We start from the raw sequence: 22,969 nt of genomic DNA, 5'->3' as shown, positions 1-22,969 counted from the left end.
GATTTTTTTTTCTTCATTTTCGTGACACAAAAACAGTGACCCCGGTCATGCCAAACTAGCGACATTCTGGACAGGCCTAAAAAAAACATTTTAAAAACATTTTCACCAAAAATTGCAGATTTCTATTTTGTCCCTAAAAACGATGACTCCGATCATGTTGAAAAAGCGACATTCTGGACAGGTAAAAAAAATTTTTAGAACCATTTTCACAAAAAATTGCAGATATTTTTTTTGCATTTTCGTAACACAAAAACAGTGACCCCGGTCATGCCGAACTATCGACATTCTGGACAGGCCTAAAAAAACATTTTAAAACCATTTTCACAAAAAATTGCAGATTTCTATTTTGTCCCTAAAAACGATGACTCCGATCATGCCGAAAAAGCGACATTCTGGACAGGCCTAAAAAAATTTTTTAGAACCATTTTCACAAAAAATTGCTGATATTTTTTTCTCATTTTCGTGACACAAAAACAGTGACCCCGGTCATGCCGAACTATCGACATTCTGGACAGGCCTAAAAAAAACATTTTAAAACCATTTTCACAAAAAATTGTAGATTTCTATTTTTGTCACCAAAAACGATGACTCCGATCATGCCGAACTAGCGACATTTTGGACAGGCCTAAAAAAAAAGCATTTTAGAACCATTTTCAAAAAAAAAGCTCAGAATTATTTTTTTCATTTTTTGACACAAAAACAGTGACCCCGGTCATGCCGAACTATCATCATTCTGGACAGGCCTAAAGAAAAATTTAAAAACCATTTTCACCAAAAATGGCAGATTTTCTTTTCTTCATTTTTTGACACAAAAACAGTGACCCCGGTCATACCGAACTATCGACATTCTGGACAGGCCTAAAAAAAACATTTGAAAACCATTTTCACAAAAAATTGCAGATTTCTATTTTGTCCCTAAAAACGATGACTCCGATCATGCTGAAAAAGCGACATTCTGGACAGGCCTAAAAAAAAAATGTAGAACCATTTTCACCAAAAATTGCTGATTTTTTTTTCTCATTTTCGTGACACAAAAACAGTGACCCCGGTCATGCCGAACTATCGACATTCTGGACAGGCCTAAAAAAAACATTTTAAAACCATTTTCACAAAAAATTGTAGATTTCTATTTTTGTCACCAAAAACGATGACTCCGATCATGCCGAACTAGCGACATTTTGGACAGGCCTAAAAAAAAAGCATTTTAGAACCATTTTCAAAAAAAAAGCTCAGAATTATTTTTTTCATTTTTTGACACAAAAACAGTGACCCCGGTCATGCCGAACTATCATCATTCTGGACAGGCCTAAAGAAAAATTTAAAAACCATTTTCACCAAAAATGGCAGATTTTTTTTTCTTCATTTTTTGACACAAAAACAGTGACCCCGGTCATACCGAACTATCGACATTCTGGACATGCCTAAAAAAACATTTCAAAACCATTTTCACAAAAAATTGCAGATTTCTATTTTGTCCCTAAAAACGATGACTCCGATCATGCCGAAAAAGCGACATTCTGGACAGGCCTAAAAAAAAAATGTAGAACCATTTTCACCAAAAATTGCTGATTTTTTTTTCTCATTTTCGTGACACAAAAACAGTGACCCCGGTCATGCCGAACTATCGACATTCTGGACAGGCCTAAAAAAAACATTTTAAAACCATTTTCACAAAAAAATTGCTGATTTCTATTTTGTCCCTAAAAACGCTGACTCCGATCATGCTGAAAAAGCGACATTCTGAGAAGGTCTAAAAAAAAAAATTAAAACCATTTTCACCAAAAATTGCTGATTTTTTTTTCTTCATTTTCGTGACACAAAAACAGTGACCCCGGTCATGCCAAACTAGCGACATTCTGGACAGGCCTAAAAAAAACATTTTAAAACCATTTTCACCAAAAATTGCAGATTTCTATTTTGTCCCTAAAAACGATGACTCCGATCATGTTGAAAAAGCGACATTCTGGACAGGTCAAAAAAAATTTTAGAACCATTTTCACAAAAAATTGCAGATATTTTTTTTGCATTTTCGTGACACAAAAACAGTGACCCCGGTCATGCCGAACTATCGACATTCTGGACAGGCCTAAAAAAACATTTTAAAACCATTTTCACAAAAAATTGCAGATTTCTATTTTGTCCCTAAAAACGATGACTCCGATCATGCCGAACTAGCGACATTTTGGACAGGCCTAAATAAAAAGCATTTTAGAACCATTTTCAAAAAAAAAGCTCAGAATTATTTTTTTCATTTTTTGACACAAAAACAGTTACCCCGGTCATGCCGAACTATCGTCATTCTGGACAGGCCTAAAAAAAATTTTTAAAACCATTTTCACCAAAAATGGCTGATTTTTTTTTCTTCATTTTTTGACACAAAAACAGTGACCCCGGTCATACCGAACTATCGACATTCTGGACATGCCTAAAAAAACATTTTAAAACCATTTTCACAAAAAATTGCAGATTTCTATTTTGTCCCTAAAAACGCTGACTCCGATCATGCTGAAAAAGCGACATTCTGGACAGGTCTAAAAAAAAAATTTAAAACCATTTTCACCAAAAATTGCTGATTTTTTTTTCTTCATTTTCGTGACACAAAAACAGTGACCCCGGTCATGCCAAACTAGCGACATTCTGGACAGGCCTAAAAAAAACATTTTAAAACCATTTTCACTAAAAATTGTAGATTTCTATTTTTGTCACCAAAAACGAATACTCCGATCATGCCGAACTAGCGACATTTTGGACAGGCCTAAAAAAAAAGCATTTTAGAACCATTTTCAAAAAAAAAGCTCAGAATTATTTTTTTCATTTTTTGACACAAAAACAGTGACCCCGGTCATGCCGAACTATCGACATTCTGGACAGGCCTAAAAAATCATTTAAAAACCATTTTCACAAAAAATTGCAGATATTTTTTTTTCATTTTCGTGACACAAAAACAGTGACCCCGGTCATGCCGAACTATCGACATTCTGGACAGGCCTAAAAAAACATTTTAAAACCATTTTCACAAAAAATTGCAGATTTCTATTTTGTCCCTAAAAACGATGACTCCGATCATGCTGAAAAAGCGACATTCTGGACAGGTCTAAAAAAAAAATTTAAAACCATTTTCACCAAAAATTGCTGATTTTTTTTTCTTCATTTTCGTGACACAAAAACAGTGACCCCGGTCATGCCAAACTAGCGACATTCTGGACAGGCCTAAAAAAAACATTTTAAAACCATTTTCACTAAAAATTGTAGATTTCTATTTTTGTCACCAAAAACTAATACTCCGATCATGCCGAACTAGCGACATTTTGGACAGGCCTAAAAAAAAAGCATTTTAGAACCATTTTCAAAAAAAAAGCTCAGAATTATTTTTTTCATTTTTTGACACAAAAACAGTGACCCCGGTCATGCCGAACTATCGACATTCTGGACAGGCCTAAAAAAACATTTAAAAACCATTTTCACAAAAAATTGCAGATATTTTTTTTTCATTTTCGTGACACAAAAACAGTGACCCCGGTCATGCCGAACTATCGACATTCTGGACAGGCCTAAAAAAACATTTTAAAACCATTTTCACAAAAAATTGCAGATTTCTATTTTGTCCCTAAAAACGATGACTCCGATCATGCCGAAAAAGCGACATTCTGGACAGGCCTAAAAAAATTTTTTAGAACCATTTTCACAAAAAATTGCAGATATTTTTTTCTCATTTTCGTGACACAAAAACAGTGACCCCGGTCATGCCGAACTATCGACATTCTGGACAGGCCTAAAAAAAACATTTTAAAACCATTTTCACAAAAAATTGTAGATTTCTATTTTTGTCACCAAAAACGATGACTCCGATCATGCCGAACTAGCGACATTTTGGACAGGCCTAAAAAAAAAGCCTTTTAGAACCATTTTCAAAAAAAAAGCTCAGAATTATTTTTTTCATTTTTTGACACAAAAACAGTGACCCCGGTCATGCCGAACTATCATCATTCTGGAAAGGCCTAAAGAAAAATTTAAAAACCATTTTCACCAAAAATGGCAGATTTTTTTTTCTTCATTTTTTGACACAAAAACAGTGACCCCGGTCATACCGAACTATCGACATTCTGGACATGCCTAAAAAAACATTTTAAAACCATTTTCACAAAAAATTGCAGATTTCTATTTTGTCCCTAAAAACGATGACTCCGATCATGCCGAAAAAGCGACATTCTGGACAGGCCTAAAAAAAAAATGTAGAACCATTTTCACCAAAAATTGCTGATTTTTTTTTCTCATTTTCGTGACACAAAAACAGTGACCCCGGTCATGCCGAACTATCGACATTCTGGACAGGCCTAAAAAAAACATTTTAAAACCATTTTCACAAAAAAATTGCTGATTTCTATTTTGTCCCTAAAAACGCTGACTCCGATCATGCTGAAAAAGCGACATTCTGGACAGGTCGAAAAAAAAAAATTAAAACCATTTTCACCAAAAATTGCTGATTTTTTTTTCTTCATTTTCGTGACACAAAAACAGTGACCCCGGTCATGCCAAACTAGCGACATTCTGGACAGGCCTAAAAAAAAACATTTTAAAACCATTTTCACCAAAAATTGCAGATTTCTATTTTGTCCCTAAAAACGATGACTCCGATCATGTTGAAAAAGCGACATTCTGGACAGGTCCAAAAAAATTTTAGAACCATTTTCACAAAAAATTGCAGATATTTTTTTTGCATTTTCGTGACACAAAAACAGTGACCCCGGTCATGCCGAACTATCGACATTCTGGACAGGCCTAAAAAAACATTTTAAAACCATTTTCACAAAAAATTGCAGATTTCTATTTTGTCCCTAAAAACGATGACTCCGATCATGCCGAACTAGCGACATTTTGGACAGGCCTAAATAAAATGCATTTTAGAACCATTTTCAAAAAAAAAGCTCAGAATTATTTTTTTCATTTTTTGACACAAAAACAGTGACCCCGGTCATGCCGAACTATCGTCATTCTGGACAGGCCTAAAAAAAAATTTAAAAACCATTTTCACCAAAAATGGCTGATTTTTTTTTCTTCATTTTTTGACACAAAAACAGTGACCCCGGTCATACCGAACTATCGACATTCTGGACATGCCTAAAAAAACATTTTAAAACCATTTTCACAAAAAATTGCAGATTTCTATTTTGTCCCTAAAAACGCTGACTCCGATCATGCTGAAAAAGCGACATTCTGGACAGGTCTAAAAAAAATTTTTAAAACCATTTTCACCAAAAATTGCTGATTTTTTTTTCTTCATTTTCGTGACACAAAAACAGTGACCCCGGTCATGCCAAACTAGCGACATTCTGGACAGGCCTAAAAAAAACATTTTAAAACCATTTTCACAAAAAATTGTAGATTTCTATTTTTGTCACCAAAAACGAATACTCCGATCATGCCGAACTAGCGACATTTTGGACAGGCCTAAAAAAAAAGCATTTTAGAACCATTTTCAAAAAAAAGCTCAGAATTATTTTTTTCATTTTTTGACACAAAAACAGTGACCCCGGTCATGCCGAACTATCGACATTCTGGACAGGCCTAAAAAATCATTTAAAAACCATTTTCACAAAAAATTGCAGATATTTTTTTTTCATTTTCGTGACACAAAAACAGTGACCCCGGTCATGCCGAACTATCGACATTCTGGACAGGCCTAAAAAAACATTTTAAAACCATTTTCACAAAAAATTGCAGATATTTTTTTTTCATTTTCGTGACACAAAAACAGTGACCCCGGTCATGCCGAACTATCGACATTCTGGACAGGCCTAAAAAAACATTTTAAAACCATTTTCACAAAAAATTGCAGATTTCTATTTTGTCCCTAAAAACGATGACTCCGATCATGCTGAAAAAGCGACATTCTGGACAGGTCTAAAAAAAAAATTTAAAACCATTTTCACCAAAAATTGCTGATTTTTTTTTCTTCATTTTCGTGACACAAAAACAGTGACCCCGGTCATGCCAAACTAGCGACATTCTGGACAGGCCTAAAAAAAACATTTTAAAACCATTTTCACTAAAAATTGTAGATTTCTATTTTTGTCACCGAAAACGAATACTCCGATCATGCCGAACTAGCGACATTTTGGACAGGCCTAAAAAAAAAGCATTTTAGAACCATTTTCAAAAAAAAAGCTCAGAATTATTTTTTTCATTTTTTGACACAAAAACAGTGACCCCGGTCATGCCGAACTATCGACATTCTGGACAGGCCTAAAAAAACATTTAAAAACCATTTTCACAAAAAATTGCAGATATTTTTTTTTCATTTTCGTGACACAAAAACAGTGACCCCGGTCATGCCGAACTATCGACATTCTGGACAGGCCTAAAAAAACATTTTAAAACCATTTTCACAAAAAATTGCAGATTTCTATTTTGTCCCTAAAAACGATGACTCCGATCATGCTGAAAAAGCGACATTCTGGACAGGTCTAAAAAAAAAATTTAAAACCATTTTCACCAAAAATTGCTGATTTTTTTTTCTTCATTTTCGTGACACAAAAACAGTGACCCCGGTCATGCCAAACTAGCGACATTCTGGACAGGCCTAAAAAAAACATTTTAAAACCATTTTCACTAAAAATTGTAGATTTCTATTTTTGTCACCGAAAACGAATACTCCGATCATGCCGAACTAGCGACATTTTGGACAGGCCTAAAAAAAAAGCATTTTAGAACCATTTTCAAAAAAAAAGCTCAGAATTATTTTTTTCATTTTTTGACACAAAAACAGTGACCCCGGTCATGCCGAACTATCGACATTCTGGACAGGCCTAAAAAAACATTTAAAAACCATTTTCACAAAAAATTGCAGATATTTTTTTTTCATTTTCGTGACACAAAAACAGTGACCCCGGTCATGCCGAACTATCGACATTCTGGACAGGCCTAAAAAAACATTTTAAAACCATTTTCACAAAAAATTGCAGATTTCTATTTTGTCCCTAAAAACGATGACTCCGATCATGCCGAAAAAGCGACATTCTGGACAGGCCTAAAAAAATTTTTTAGAACCATTTTCACAAAAAATTGCAGATATTTTTTTCTCATTTTCGTGACACAAAAACAGTGACCCCGGTCATGCCGAACTATCGACATTCTGGACAGGCCTAAAAAAAACATTTTAAAACCATTTTCACAAAAAATTGTAGATTTCTATTTTTGTCACCAAAAACGATGACTCCGATCATGCCGAACTAGCTACATTTTGGACAGGCCTAAAAAAAAAGCATTTTAGAACCATTTTCAAAAAAAAAGCTCAGAATTCTTTTTTTCATTTTTTGACACAAAAACAGTGACCCCGGTCATGCCGAACTATCGTCATTCTGGACAGGCCTAATAAAAAATTTAAAAACCATTTTCACAAAAAATTGCAGATATTTTTTTCTCATTTTCGTGACACAAAAACAGTGACCCCGGTCATGCCGAACTATCGACATTCTGGACAGGCCTAAAAAAAACATTTTAAAACCATTTTCACAAAAAATTGTAGATTTCTATTTTTGTCACCAAAAACGATGACTCCGATCATGCCGAACTAGCGACATTTTGGACAGGCCTAAAAAAAAAGCATTTTAGAACCATTTTCAAAAAAAAAGCTCAGAATTCTTTTTTTCATTTTTTGACACAAAAACAGTGACCCCGGTCATGCCGAACTATCGTCATTCTGGACAGGCCTAAAAAAATGTTTTAAAACCATTTTCACCAAAAATGGCTGATTTTTTTTTCTTCATTTTTTGACACAAAAACAGTGACCCCGGTCATACCGAACTATCGACATTCTGGACATGCCTAAAAAAACATTTTAAAACCATTTTCACAAAAAATTGCAGATTTCTATTTTGTCCCTAAAAACGATGACCCCGGTCATGCCTAACTATCGACATTCTGGACAGGCCTAAAAAAACATTTAAAAACCATTTTCACAAAAAATTGCAGATATTTTTTTTTCATTTTCGTGACACAAAAACAGTGACCCCGGTCATGCCGAACTATCGACATTCTGGACAGGCCTAAAAAAACATTTTAAAACCATTTTCACAAAAAATTGCAGATTTCTATTTTGTCCCTAAAAACGATGACTCCGATCATGCCGAAAAAGCGACATTCTGGACAGGCCTAAAAAAATTTTTTAGAACCATTTTCACAAAAAATTGCAGATATTTTTTTCTCATTTTCGTGACACAAAAACAGTGACCCCGGTCATGCCGAACGATCGACATTCTGGACAGGCCTAAAAAAAACATTTTAAAACCATTTTCACAAAAAATTGTAGATTTCTATTTTTGTCACCAAAAACGATGACTCCGATCATGCCGAACTAGCGACATTTTGGACAGGCCTAAAAAAAAAGCATTTTAGAACCATTTTCAAAAAAAAAGCTCAGAATTCTTTTTTTCATTTTTTGACACAAAAACAGTGACCCCGGTCATGCCGAACTATCGTCATTCTGGACAGGCCTAAAAAAATGTTTTAAAACCATTTTCACCAAAAATGGCTGATTTTTTTTTCTTCATTTTTTGACACAAAAACAGTGACCCCGGTCATACCGAACTATCGACATTCTGGACATGCCTAAAAAAACATTTTAAAACCATTTTCACAAAAAATTGCAGATTTCTATTTTGTCCCTAAAAACGATGACCCCGGTCATGCCGAACTATCGACATTCTGGACAGGCCTAAAAAAACATTTAAAAACCATTTTCACAAAAAATTGCAGATATTTTTTTTTCATTTTCGTGACACAAAAACAGTGACCCCGGTCATGCCGAACTATCGACATTCTGGACAGGCCTAAAAAAACATTTTAAAACCATTTTCACAAAAAATTGCAGATTTCTATTTTGTCCCTAAAAACGATGACTCCGATCATGCCGAAAAAGCGACATTCTGGACAGGCCTAAAAAAAAATTTTAGAACCATTTTCACAAAAAATTGCAGATATTTTTTTCTCATTTTCGTGACACAAAAACAGTGACCCCGGTCATGCCGAACTATCGACATTCTGGACAGGCCTAAAAAAAACATTTTAAAACCATTTTCACTAAAAATTGTAGATTTCTATTTTTGTCACCAAAAACGATGACTCCGATCATGCCGAACTAGCTACATTTTGGACAGGCCTAAAAAAAAAGCATTTTAGAACCATTTTCAAAAAAAAAGCTCAGAATTCTTTTTTCTCATTTTCGTGACACAAAAACAGTGACCCCGGTCATGCCGAACTATCGACATTCTGGACAGGCCTAAAAAAAACATTTTAAAACCATTTTCACAAAAAATTGCAGATTTCTATTTTGTCCCTAAAAACGATGACTCCGATCATGCTGAAAAAGCGACATTCTGGACAGGTCTAAAAAAAAATTTTAAAACCATTTTCACCAAAAATTGCTGATTTTTTTTTCTTCATTTTCGTGACACAAAAACAGTGACCCCGGTCATGCCAAACTAGCGACATTCTGGACAGGCCTAAAAAAAACATTTTAAAACCATTTTCACTAAAAATTGTAGATTTCTATTTTTGTCACCAAAAACGAATACTCCGATCATGCCGAACTAGCGACATTTTGGACAGGCCTAAAAAAAAAGCATTTTAGAACCATTTTCAAAAAAAAAGCTCAGAATTATTTTTTTCATTTTTTGACACAAAAACAGTGACCCCGGTCATGCCGAACTATCGACATTCTGGACAGGCCTAAAAAAACATTTAAAAACCATTTTCACAAAAAATTGCAGATATTTTTTTTTCATTTTCGTGACACAAAAACAGTGACCCCGGTCATGCCGAACTATCGACATTCTGGACAGGCCTAAAAAAACATTTTAAAACCATTTTCACAAAAAATTGCAGATTTCTATTTTGTCCCTAAAAACGATGACTCCGATCATGCCGAAAAAGCGACATTCTGGACAGGCCTAAAAAAAAAATGTAGAACCATTTTCACAAAAAATTGCAGATATTTTTTTCTCATTTTCGTGACACAAAAACAGTGACCCCGGTCATGCCGAACTATCGACATTCTGGACAGGCCTAAAAAAAACATTTTAAAACCATTTTCACAAAAAAATTGCAGATTTCTATTTTGTCCCTAAAAACGCTGACTCCGATCATGCTGAAAAAGCGACATTCTGGACAGGTCTAAAAAAAAAATTTAAAACCATTTTCACCAAAAATTGCTGATTTTTTTTTCTTCATTTTCGTGACACAAAAACAGTGACCCCGGTCATGCAAAACTAGCGACATTCTGGACAGGCCTAAAAAAAACATTTTAAAACCATTTTCACAAAAAATTGTAGATTTCTATTTTTGTCACCAAAAACGAATACTCCGATCATGCCGAACTAGCGACATTTTGGACAGGCCTAAAAAAAAAGCATTTTAGAACCATTTTCAAAAAAAAAGCTCAGAATTATTTTTTTCATTTTTTGACACAAAAACAGTGACCCCGGTCATGCCGAACTATCGACATTCTGGACAGGCCTAAAAAAACATTTAAAAACCATTTTCACAAAAAATTGCAGATATTTTTTTTTCATTTTCGTGACACAAAAACAGTGACCCCGGTCATGCCGAACTATCGACATTCTGGACAGGCCTAAAAAAACATTTTAAAACCATTTTCACAAAAAATTGCAGATTTCTATTTTGTCCCTAAAAACGATGACTCCGATCATGCTGAAAAAGCGACATTCTGGACAGGTCTAAAAAAAAAATTTAAAACCATTTTCACCAAAAATTGCTGATTTTTTTTTCTTCATTTTCGTGACACAAAAACAGTGACCCCGGTCATGCCAAACTAGCGACATTCTGGACAGGCCTAAAAAAAACATTTTAAAACCATTTTCACTAAAAATTGTAGATTTCTATTTTTGTCACCAAAAACGAATACTCCGATCATGCCGAACTAGCGACATTTTGGACAGGCCTAAAAAAAAAGCATTTTAGAACCATTTTCAAAAAAAAAGCTCAGAATTATTTTTTTCATTTTTTGACACAAAAACAGTGACCCCGGTCATGCCGAACTATCGTCATTCTGGACAGGCCTAAAAAAAAATTTAAAAACCATTTTCACAAAAAATTGCAGATATTTTTTTCTCATTTTCGTGACACAAAAACAGTGACCCCGGTCATGCCGAACTATCGACATTCTGGACAGGCCTAAAAAAAACATTTTAAAACCATTTTCACAAAAAATTGTAGATTTCTATTTTTGTCACCAAAAACGATGACTCCGATCATGCCGAACTAGCGACATTTTGGACAGGCCTAAAAAAAAAGCATTTTAGAACCATTTTCAAAAAAAAAGCTCAGAATTCTTTTTTTCATTTTTTGACACAAAAACAGTGACCCCGGTCATGCCGAACTATCGTCATTCTGGACAGGCCTAAAAAAAAATTTTAAAACCATTTTCACCAAAAATGGCTGATTTTTTTTTCTTCATTTTTTGACACAAAAACAGTGACCCCGGTCATACCGAACTATCGACATTCTGGACATGCCTAAAAAAACATTTTAAAACCATTTTCACAAAAAATTGCAGATTTCTATTTTGTCCCTAAAAACGATGACTCCGATCATGCTGAAAAAGCGACATTCTGGACAGGTCTAAAAAAAAAATTTAAAACCATTTTCACCAAAAATTGCTGATTTTTTTTTCTTCATTTTCGTGACACAAAAACAGTGACCCCGGTCATGCCAAACTAGCGACATTCTGGACAGGCCTAAAAAAAACATTTTAAAACCATTTTCACTAAAAATTGTAGATTTCTATTTTTGTCACCAAAAACGAATACTCCGATCATGCCGAACTAGCGACATTTTGGACAGGCCTAAAAAAAAAGCATTTTAGAACCATTTTCAAAAAAAAAGCTCAGAATTATTTTTTTCATTTTTTGACACAAAAACAGTGACCCCGGTCATGCCGAACTATCGACATTCTGGACAGGCCTAAAAAAACATTTAAAAACCATTTTCACAAAAAATTGCAGATATTTTTTTTTCATTTTCGTGACACAAAAACAGTGACCCCGGTCATGCCGAACTATCGACATTCTGGACAGGCCTAAAAAAACATTTTAAAACCATTTTCACAAAAAATTGCAGATTTCTATTTTGTCCCTAAAAACGATGACTCCGATCATGCCGAAAAAGCGACATTCTGGACAGGCCTAAAAAAAAAATGTAGAACCATTTTCACAAAAAATTGCAGATATTTTTTTCTCATTTTCGTGACACAAAAACAGTGACCCCGGTCATGCCGAACTATCGACATTCTGGACAGGCCTAAAAAAAACATTTTAAAACCATTTTCACAAAAAAATTGCAGATTTCTATTTTGTCCCTAAAAACGCTGACTCCGATCATGCTGAAAAAGCGACATTTTGGACAGGCCTAAAAAAAAAGCATTTTAGAACCATTTTCAAAAAAAAAGCTCAGAATTCTTTTTTTCATTTTTTGACACAAAAACAGTGACCCCGGTCATGCCGAACTATCGTCATTCTGGACAGGCCTAAAAAAAAATTTAAAAACCATTTTCACCAAAAATGGCTGATTTTTTTTTCTTCATTTTTTGACACAAAAACAGTGACCCCGGTCATACCGAACTATCGACATTCTGGACATGCCTAAAAAAACATTTTAAAACCATTTTCACAAAAAATTGCAGATTTCTATTTTGTCCCTAAAAACGATGACTCCGATCATGCCGAAAAAGCGACATTCTGGACAGGCCTAAAAAAAAAATGTAGAACCATTTTCACAAAAAATTGCAGATATTTTTTTCTCATTTTCGTGACACAAAAACAGTGACCCCGGTCATGCCGAACTATCGACATTCTGGACAGGCCTAAAAAAAACATTTTAAAACCATTTTCACAAAAAAATTGCAGATTTCTATTTTGTCCCTAAAAACGCTGACTCCGATCATGCTGAAAAAGCGACATTCTGGACAGGTCTAAAAAAAAATTTTAAAACCATTTTCACCAAAAATTGCTGATTTTTTTTCCTTCATTTTCGTGACACAAAAACATGCCAAACTAGCGACATTCTGGACAGGCCTAAAAAAAACATTTTAAAACCATTTTCACTAAAAATTGTAGATTTCTATTTTTGTCACCAAAAACGAATACTCCGATCATGCCGAACTAGCTACATTTTGGACAGGCCTAAAAAAAAAGCATTTTAGAACCATTTTCCAAAAAAAAGCTCAGTATTCTTTTTTTCATTTTTTGACACAAAAACAGTGACCCCGGTCATACCGAACTATCGTCATTCTGGACATGCCTAAAAAAACATTTGAAAACCATTTTCACAAAAAATTGCAGATTTCTATTTTGTCCCTAAAAACGATGACTCCGATCATGCCGAAAAAGCGACATTCTGGACAGGCCTAAAAAAAAAATGTAGAACCATTTTCACCAAAAATTGCTTATTTTTTTTTCTCATTTTCGTGACACAAAAACAGTGACCCCGGTCATGCCGAACTATCGACATTCTGGACAGACCTAAAAAAAACATTTTAAAACCATTTTCACCAAAAATTGCAGATTTCTATTTTGTCCCTAAAAACGATGACTCCGATCATGTTGAAAAAGCGACATTCTGGACAGGCCTAAAAAAAAAATGTAGAACCATTTTCACAAAAAATTGCAGATATTTTTTTCTCATTTTCGTGACACAAAAACAGTGACCCCGGTCATGCCGAACTATCGACATTCTGGACAGGCCTAAAAAAAACATTTTAAAACGATTTTCACAAAAAAATTGCAGATTTCTATTTTGTCCCTAAAAACGCTGACTCCGATCATGCTGAAAAAGCGACATTCTGGACAGGTCTAAAAAAAAAAATTAAAACCATTTTCACCAAAAATTGCTGATTTTTTTTCTTCATTTTCGTGACACAAAAACAGTGACCCCGGTCATGCCAAACTAGCGACATTCTGGACAGGCCTAAAAAAAACATTTTAAAACCATTTTCACTAAAAATTGTAGATTTCTATTTTTGTCACCAAAAACGAATACTCCGATCATGCCGAACTAGCGACATTTTGGACAGGCCTAAAAAAAAAGCATTTTAGAACCATTTTCAAAAAAAAAGCTCAGAATTATTTTTTTCATTTTTTGACACAAAAACAGTGACCCCGGTCATGCCGAACTATCGACATTCTGGACAGGCCTAAAAAAACATTTAAAAACCATTTTCACAAAAAATTGCAGATATTTTTTTTTCATTTTCGTGACACAAAAACAGTGACCCCGGTCATGCCAAACTAGCGACATTCTGGACAGGCCTAAAAAAAACATTTTAAAACCATTTTCACAAAAAATTGTAGATTTCTATTTTTGTCACCAAAAACGAATACTCCGATCATGCCGAACTAGCGACATTTTGGACAGGCCTAAAAAAAAAGCATTTTAGAACCATTTTCAAAAAAAAAGCTCAGAATTATTTTTTTCATTTTTTGACACAAAAACAGTGACCCCGGTCATGCCGAACTATCGACATTCTGGACAGGCCTAAAAAAACATTTAAAAACCATTTTCACAAAAAATTGCAGATATTTTTTTTTCATTTTCGTGACACAAAAACAGTGACCCCGGTCATGCCGAACTATCGACATTCTGGACAGGCCTAAAAAAACATTTTAAAACCATTTTCACAAAAAATTGCAGATTTCTATTTTGTCCCTAAAAACGATGACTCCGATCATGCCGAAAAAGCGACATTCTGGACAGGCCTAAAAAAATTTTTTAGAACCATTTTCACAAAAAATTGCTGATATTTTTTTCTCATTTTCGTGACACAAAAACAGTGACCCCGGTCATGCCGAACTATCGACATTCTGGACAGGCCTAAAAAAAACATTTTAAAACCATTTTCACTAAAAATTGTAGATTTCTATTTTTGTCACCAAAAACGATGACTCCGATCATGCCGAACTAGCGACATTTTGGACAGGCCTAAAAAAAAAGCATTTTAGAACCATTTTCAAAAAAAAAGCTCAGAATTCTTTTTTTCATTTTTTTACACAAAAACAGTGACCCCGGTCATGCCGAACTATCGTCATTCTGGACAGGCCTAAAAAAACATTTGAAAACCATTTTCACAAAAAATTGCAGATTTCTATTTTGTCCCTAAAAACGATGATCCGATCATGCCGAAAAAGCGACATTCTGGACAGGCCTAAAAAAAAAATGTAGAACCATTTTCACCAAAAATTGCTTATTTTTTTTTCTCATTTTCGTGACACAAAAACAGTGACCCCGGTCATGCCGAACTATCGACATTCTGGACATGCCTAAAAAAACATTTTAAAACCATTTTCACAAAAAATTGCAGATTTCTATTTTGTCCCTAAAAACGATGACTCCGATCATGCCGAAAAAGCGACATTCTGGACAGGCCTAAAAAAAAAATGTAGAACCATTTTCACAAAAAATTGCAGATATTTTTTTCTCATTTTCGTGACACAAAAACAGTGACCCCGGTCATGCCGAACTATCGACATTCTGGACAGGCCTAAAAAAAACATTTTAAAACCATTTTCACAAAAAAATTGCAGATTTCTATTTTGTCCCTAAAAACGCTGACTCCGATCATGCTGAAAAAGCGACATTCTGGACAGGTCTAAAAAAAATTTTTAAAACCATTTTCACCAAAAATTGCTGATTTTTTTTCCTTCATTTTCGTGACACAAAAACATGCCAAACTAGCGACATACTGGACAGGCCTAAAAAAAACATTTTAAAACCATTTTCACTAAAAATTGTAGATTTCTATTTTTGTCACCAAAAACGAATACTCCGATCATGCCGAACTAGCTACATTTTGGACAGGCCTAAAAAAAAAGCATTTTAGAACCATTTTCCAAAAAAAAGCTCAGTATTCTTTTTTTCATTTTTTGACACAAAAACAGTGACCCCGGTCATGCCGAACTATCGTCATTCTGGACAGGCCTAAAAAAAATTTTAAAAACCATTTTCACCAAAAATGGCTGATTTTTTTTTCTTCATTTTTTGACACAAAAACAGTGACCCCGGTCATACCGAACTATCGACATTCTGGACATGCCTAAAAAAACATTTTAAAACCATTTTCATAAAAAATTGCAGATTTCTATTTTGTCCCTAAAAACGATGACTCCGATCATGCCGAAAAAGCGACATTCTGGACAGGCCTAAAAAAAAAATGTAGAACCATTTTCACAAAAAATTGCAGATATTTTTTTCTCATTTTCGTGACACAAAAACAGTGACCCCGGTCATGCCGAACTATCGACATTCTGGACAGGCCTAAAAAAACATTTTAAAACCATTTTCACAAAAAATTGCAGATTTCTATTTTGTCCCTAAAAACGATGACTCCGATCATGCTGAAAAAGCGACATTCTGGACAGGTCTGAAAAAAAAATTTAAAACCATTTTCACCAAAAATTGCTGATTTTTTTTTCTTCATTTTCGTGACACAAAAACAGTGACCCCGGTCATGCCAAACTAGCGACATTCTGGACAGGCCTAAAAAAAACATTTTAAAACCATTTTCACTAAAAATTGTAGATTTCTATTTTTGTCACCAAAAACGAATACTCCGATCATGCCGAACTAGCGACATTTTGGACAGGCCTAAAAAAAAAGCATTTTAGAACCATTTTCAAAAAAAAAGCTCAGAATTATTTTTTTCATTTTTTGACACAAAAACAGTGACCCCGGTCATGCCGAACTATCGACATTCTGGACAGGCCTAAAAAAACATTTAAAAACCATTTTCACAAAAAATTGCAGATATTTTTTTTTCATTTTCGTGACACAAAAACAGTGACCCCGGTCATGCCGAACTATCGACATTCTGGACAGGCCTAAAAAAACATTTTAAAACCATTTTCACAAAAAATTGCAGATTTCTATTTTGTCCCTAAAAACGATGACTCCGATCATGCCGAAAAAGCGACATTCTGGACATGCCTAAAAAAAAAATGTAGAACCATTTTCACAAAAAATTGCAGATATTTTTTTCTCATTTTCGTGACACAAAAACAGTGACCCCGGTCATGCCGAACTATCGTCATTCTGGACAGGCCTAAAAAAAAATTTAAAAACCATTTTCACCAAAAATGGCTGATTTTTTTTTCTTCATTTTTTGACACAAAAACAGTGACCCCGGTCATGCCGAACTATCGTCATTCTGGACAGGCCAAAAAAAAATTTAAAAACCATTTTCACCAAAAATGGCTGATTTTTTTTTCTTCATTTTTTGACACAAAAACAGTGACCCCGGTCATACCGAACTATCGACATTCTGGACATGCCTAAAAAAACATTTTAAAACCATTTTCACAAAAAATTGCAGATTTCTATTTTGTCCCTAAAAACGATGACTCCGATCATGCCGAAAAAGCGACATTCTGGACAGGCCTAAAAAAAATTTTTAGAACCATTTTCACAAAAAATTGCAGATATTTTTTTCTCATTTTCGTGACACAAAAACAGTGACCCCGGTCATGCCGAACTATCGACATTCTGGACAGGCCTAAAAAAAACATTTTAAAACCATTTTCACAAAAAATTGTAGATTTCTATTTTTGTCACCAAAAACGATGACTCCGATCATGCCGAACTAGCGACATTTTGGACAGGCCTAAAAAAAAAGCATTTTAGAACCATTTTCAAAAAAAAAGCTCAGAATTCTTTTTTTCATTTTTTGACACAAAAACAGTGACCCCGGTCATGCCGAACTATCGACATTCTGGACAGGCCTAAAAAAACATTTAAAAACCATTTTCACAAAAAATTGCAGATATTTTTTTTTCATTTTCGTGACACAAAAACAGTGACCCCGGTCATGCCGAACTATCGACATTCTGGACAGGCCTAAAAAAACATTTTAAAACCATTTTCACAAAAAATTGCAGATTTCTATTTTGTCCCTAAAAACGATGATTCCGATCATGCCGAAAAAGCGACATTCTGGACAGGCCTAAAAAAATTTTTTAGAACCATTTTCACAAAAAATTGCTGATATTTTTTTCTCATTTTCGTGACACAAAAACAGTGACCCCGGTCATGCCGAACTATCGACATTCTGGACAGGCCTAAAAAAAACATTTTAAAACCATTTTCACTAAAAATTGTAGATTTCTATTTTTGTCACCAAAAACGATGACTCCGATCATGCCGAACTAGCGACATTTTGGACAGGCCTAAAAAAAAAGCATTTTAGAACCATTTTCAAAAAAAAAGCTCAGAATTCTTTTTTTCATTTTTTGACACAAAAACAGTGACCCCGGTCATGCCGAACTATCGTCATTCTGGACAGGCCTAAAAAAAAAATTTAAAACCATTTTCACCAAAAATGGCTGATTTTTTTTTCTTCATTTTTTGACACAAAAACAGTGACCCCGGTCATACCGAACTATCGACATTCTGGACATGCCTAAAAAAACATTTTAAAACCATTTTCACAAAAAATTGCAGATTTCTATTTTGTCCCTAAAAACGATGACTCCGATCATGCCGAAAAAGCGACATTCTGGACAGGCCTAAAAAAAAAATGTAGAACCATTTTCACAAAAAATTGCAGATATTTTTTTCTCATTTTCGTGACACAAAAACAGTGACCCCGGTCATGCCGAACTATCGACATTCTGGACAGGCCTAAAAAAAACATTTTAAAACCATTTTCACAAAAAAATTGCAGATTTCTATTTTGTCCCTAAAAACGCTGACTCCGATCATGCTGAAAAAGCGACATTCTGGACAGGTCTAAAAAAAAAATTTAAAACCATTTTCACCAAAAATTGCTGATTTTTTTTTCTTCATTTTCGTGACACAAAAACATGCCAAACTAGCGACATTCTGGACAGGCCTAAAAAAAACATTTTAAAACCATTTTCACAAAAAATTGTAGATTTCTATTTTTGTCACCAAAAACGAATACTCCGATCATGCCGAACTAGCTACATTTTGGACAGGCCTAAAAAAAAAGCATTTTAGAACCATTTTCAAAAAAAAAGCTCAGTATTCTTTTTTTCATTTTTTGACACAAAAACAGTGACCCCGGTCATACCGAACTATCGACATTCTGGACATGCCTAAAAAAACATTTGAAAACCATTTTCACAAAAAATTGCAGATTTCTATTTTGTCCCTAAAAACGATGATCCGATCATGCCGAAAAAGCGACATTCTGGACAGGCCTAAAAAAAAAATGTAGAACCATTTTCACCAAAAATTGCTTATTTTTTTTTCTCATTTTCGTGACACAAAAACAGTGACCCCGGTCATGCCGAACTATCGACATTCTGGACATGCCTAAAAAAACATTTTAAAACCATTTTCACAAAAAATTGCAGATTTCTATTTTGTCCCTAAAAACGATGACTCCGATCATGCCGAAAAAGCGACATTCTGGACAGGCCTAAAAAAAAAATGTAGAACCATTTTCACAAAAAATTGCAGATATTTTTTTCTCATTTTCGTGACACAAAAACAGTGACCCCGGTCATGCCGAACTATCGACATTCTGGACAGGCCTAAAAAAAACATTTTAAAACCATTTTCACAAAAAAATTGCAGATTTCTATTTTGTCCCTAAAAACGCTGACTCCGATCATGCTGAAAAAGCGACATTCTGGACAGGTCTAAAAAAAATTTTTAAAACCATTTTCACCAAAAATTGCTGATTTTTTTTCCTTCATTTTCGTGACACAAAAACATGCCAAACTAGCGACATACTGGACAGGCCTAAAAAAAACATTTTAAAACCATTTTCACTAAAAATTGTAGATTTCTATTTTTGTCACCAAAAACGAATACTCCGATCATGCCGAACTAGCTACATTTTGGACAGGCCTAAAAAAAAAGCATTTTAGAACCATTTTCCAAAAAAAAGCTCAGTATTCTTTTTTTCATTTTTTGACACAAAAACAGTGACCCCGGTCATGCCGAACTATCGTCATTCTGGACAGGCCTAAAAAAAATTTTAAAAACCATTTTCACCAAAAATGGCTGATTTTTTTTTCTTCATTTTTTGACACAAAAACAGTGACCCCGGTCATACCGAACTATCGACATTCTGGACATGCCTAAAAAAACATTTTAAAACCATTTTCATAAAAAATTGCAGATTTCTATTTTGTCCCTAAAAACGATGACTCCGATCATGCCGAAAAAGCGACATTCTGGACAGGCCTAAAAAAAAAATGTAGAACCATTTTCACAAAAAATTGCAGATATTTTTTTCTCATTTTCGTGACACAAAAACAGTGACCCCGGTCATGCCGAACTATCGACATTCTGGACAGGCCTAAAAAAACATTTTAAAACCATTTTCACAAAAAATTGCAGATTTCTATTTTGTCCCTAAAAACGATGACTCCGATCATGCTGAAAAAGCGACATTCTGGACAGGTCTGAAAAAAAAATTTAAAACCATTTTCACCAAAAATTGCTGATTTTTTTTTCTTCATTTTCGTGACACAAAAACAGTGACCCCGGTCATGCCAAACTAGCGACATTCTGGACAGGCCTAAAAAAAACATTTTAAAACCATTTTCACTAAAAATTGTAGATTTCTATTTTTGTCACCAAAAACGAATACTCCGATCATGCCGAACTAGCGACATTTTGGACAGGCCTAAAAAAAAAGCATTTTAGAACCATTTTCAAAAAAAAAGCTCAGAATTATTTTTTTCATTTTTTGACACAAAAACAGTGACCCCGGTCATGCCGAACTATCGACATTCTGGACAGGCCTAAAAAAACATTTAAAAACCATTTTCACAAAAAATTGCAGATATTTTTTTTTCATTTTCGTGACACAAAAACAGTGACCCCGGTCATGCCGAACTATCGACATTCTGGACAGGCCTAAAAAAACATTTTAAAACCATTTTCACAAAAAATTGCAGATTTCTATTTTGTCCCTAAAAACGATGACTCCGATCATGCCGAAAAAGCGACATTCTGGACATGCCTAAAAAAAAAATGTAGAACCATTTTCACAAAAAATTGCAGATATTTTTTTCTCATTTTCGTGACACAAAAACAGTGACCCCGGTCATGCCGAACTATCGTCATTCTGGACAGGCCTAAAAAAAAATTTAAAAACCATTTTCACCAAAAATGGCTGATTTTTTTTTCTTCATTTTTTGACACAAAAACAGTGACCCCGGTCATGCCGAACTATCGTCATTCTGGACAGGCCAAAAAAAAATTTAAAAACCATTTTCACCAAAAATGGCTGATTTTTTTTTCTTCATTTTTTGACACAAAAACAGTGACCCCGGTCATACCGAACTATCGACATTCTGGACATGCCTAAAAAAACATTTTAAAACCATTTTCACAAAAAATTGCAGATTTCTATTTTGTCCCTAAAAACGATGACTCCGATCATGCCGAAAAAGCGACATTCTGGACAGGCCTAAAAAAAATTTTTAGAACCATTTTCACAAAAAATTGCAGATATTTTTTTCTCATTTTCGTGACACAAAAACAGTGACCCCGGTCATGCCGAACTATCGACATTCTGGACAGGCCTAAAAAAAACATTTTAAAACCATTTTCACAAAAAATTGTAGATTTCTATTTTTGTCACCAAAAACGATGACTCCGATCATGCCGAACTAGCGACATTTTGGACAGGCCTAAAAAAAAAGCATTTTAGAACCATTTTCAAAAAAAAAGCTCAGAATTCTTTTTTTCATTTTTTGACACAAAAACAGTGACCCCGGTCATGCCGAACTATCGACATTCTGGACAGGCCTAAAAAAACATTTAAAAACCATTTTCACAAAAAATTGCAGATATTTTTTTTTCATTTTCGTGACACAAAAACAGTGACCCCGGTCATGCCGAACTATCGACATTCTGGACAGGCCTAAAAAAACATTTTAAAACCATTTTCACAAAAAATTGCAGATTTCTATTTTGTCCCTAAAAACGATGATTCCGATCATGCCGAAAAAGCGACATTCTGGACAGGCCTAAAAAAATTTTTTAGAACCATTTTCACAAAAAATTGCTGATATTTTTTTCTCATTTTCGTGACACAAAAACAGTGACCCCGGTCATGCCGAACTATCGACATTCTGGACAGGCCTAAAAAAAACATTTTAAAACCATTTTCACTAAAAATTGTAGATTTCTATTTTTGTCACCAAAAACGATGACTCCGATCATGCCGAACTAGCGACATTTTGGACAGGCCTAAAAAAAAAGCATTTTAGAACCATTTTCAAAAAAAAAGCTCAGAATTCTTTTTTTCATTTTTTGACACAAAAACAGTGACCCCGGTCATGCCGAACTATCGTCATTCTGGACAGGCCTAAAAAAAAAATTTAAAACCATTTTCACCAAAAATGGCTGATTTTTTTTTCTTCATTTTTTGACACAAAAACAGTGACCCCGGTCATACCGAACTATCGACATTCTGGACATGCCTAAAAAAACATTTTAAAACCATTTTCACAAAAAATTGCAGATTTCTATTTTGTCCCTAAAAACGATGACTCCGATCATGCCGAAAAAGCGACATTCTGGACAGGCCTAAAAAAAAAATGTAGAACCATTTTCACAAAAAATTGCAGATATTTTTTTCTCATTTTCGTGACACAAAAACAGTGACCCCGGTCATGCCGAACTATCGACATTCTGGACAGGCCTAAAAAAAACATTTTAAAACCATTTTCACAAAAAAATTGCAGATTTCTATTTTGTCCCTAAAAACGCTGACTCCGATCATGCTGAAAAAGCGACATTCTGGACAGGTCTAAAAAAAAAATTTAAAACCATTTTCACCAAAAATTGCTGATTTTTTTTTCTTCATTTTCGTGACACAAAAACATGCCAAACTAGCGACATTCTGGACAGGCCTAAAAAAAACATTTTAAAACCATTTTCACAAAAAATTGTAGATTTCTATTTTTGTCACCAAAAACGA

This window comes from Salmo salar, chromosome 14, assembly GCF_965601325.2.
Source record: "Salmo salar chromosome 14, fSalSal1, whole genome shotgun sequence".
NCBI classification, from domain to species: Eukaryota; Metazoa; Chordata; class Actinopteri; order Salmoniformes; family Salmonidae; genus Salmo; species Salmo salar.
Note: the sequence above shows the minus strand (reverse complement) of the source record.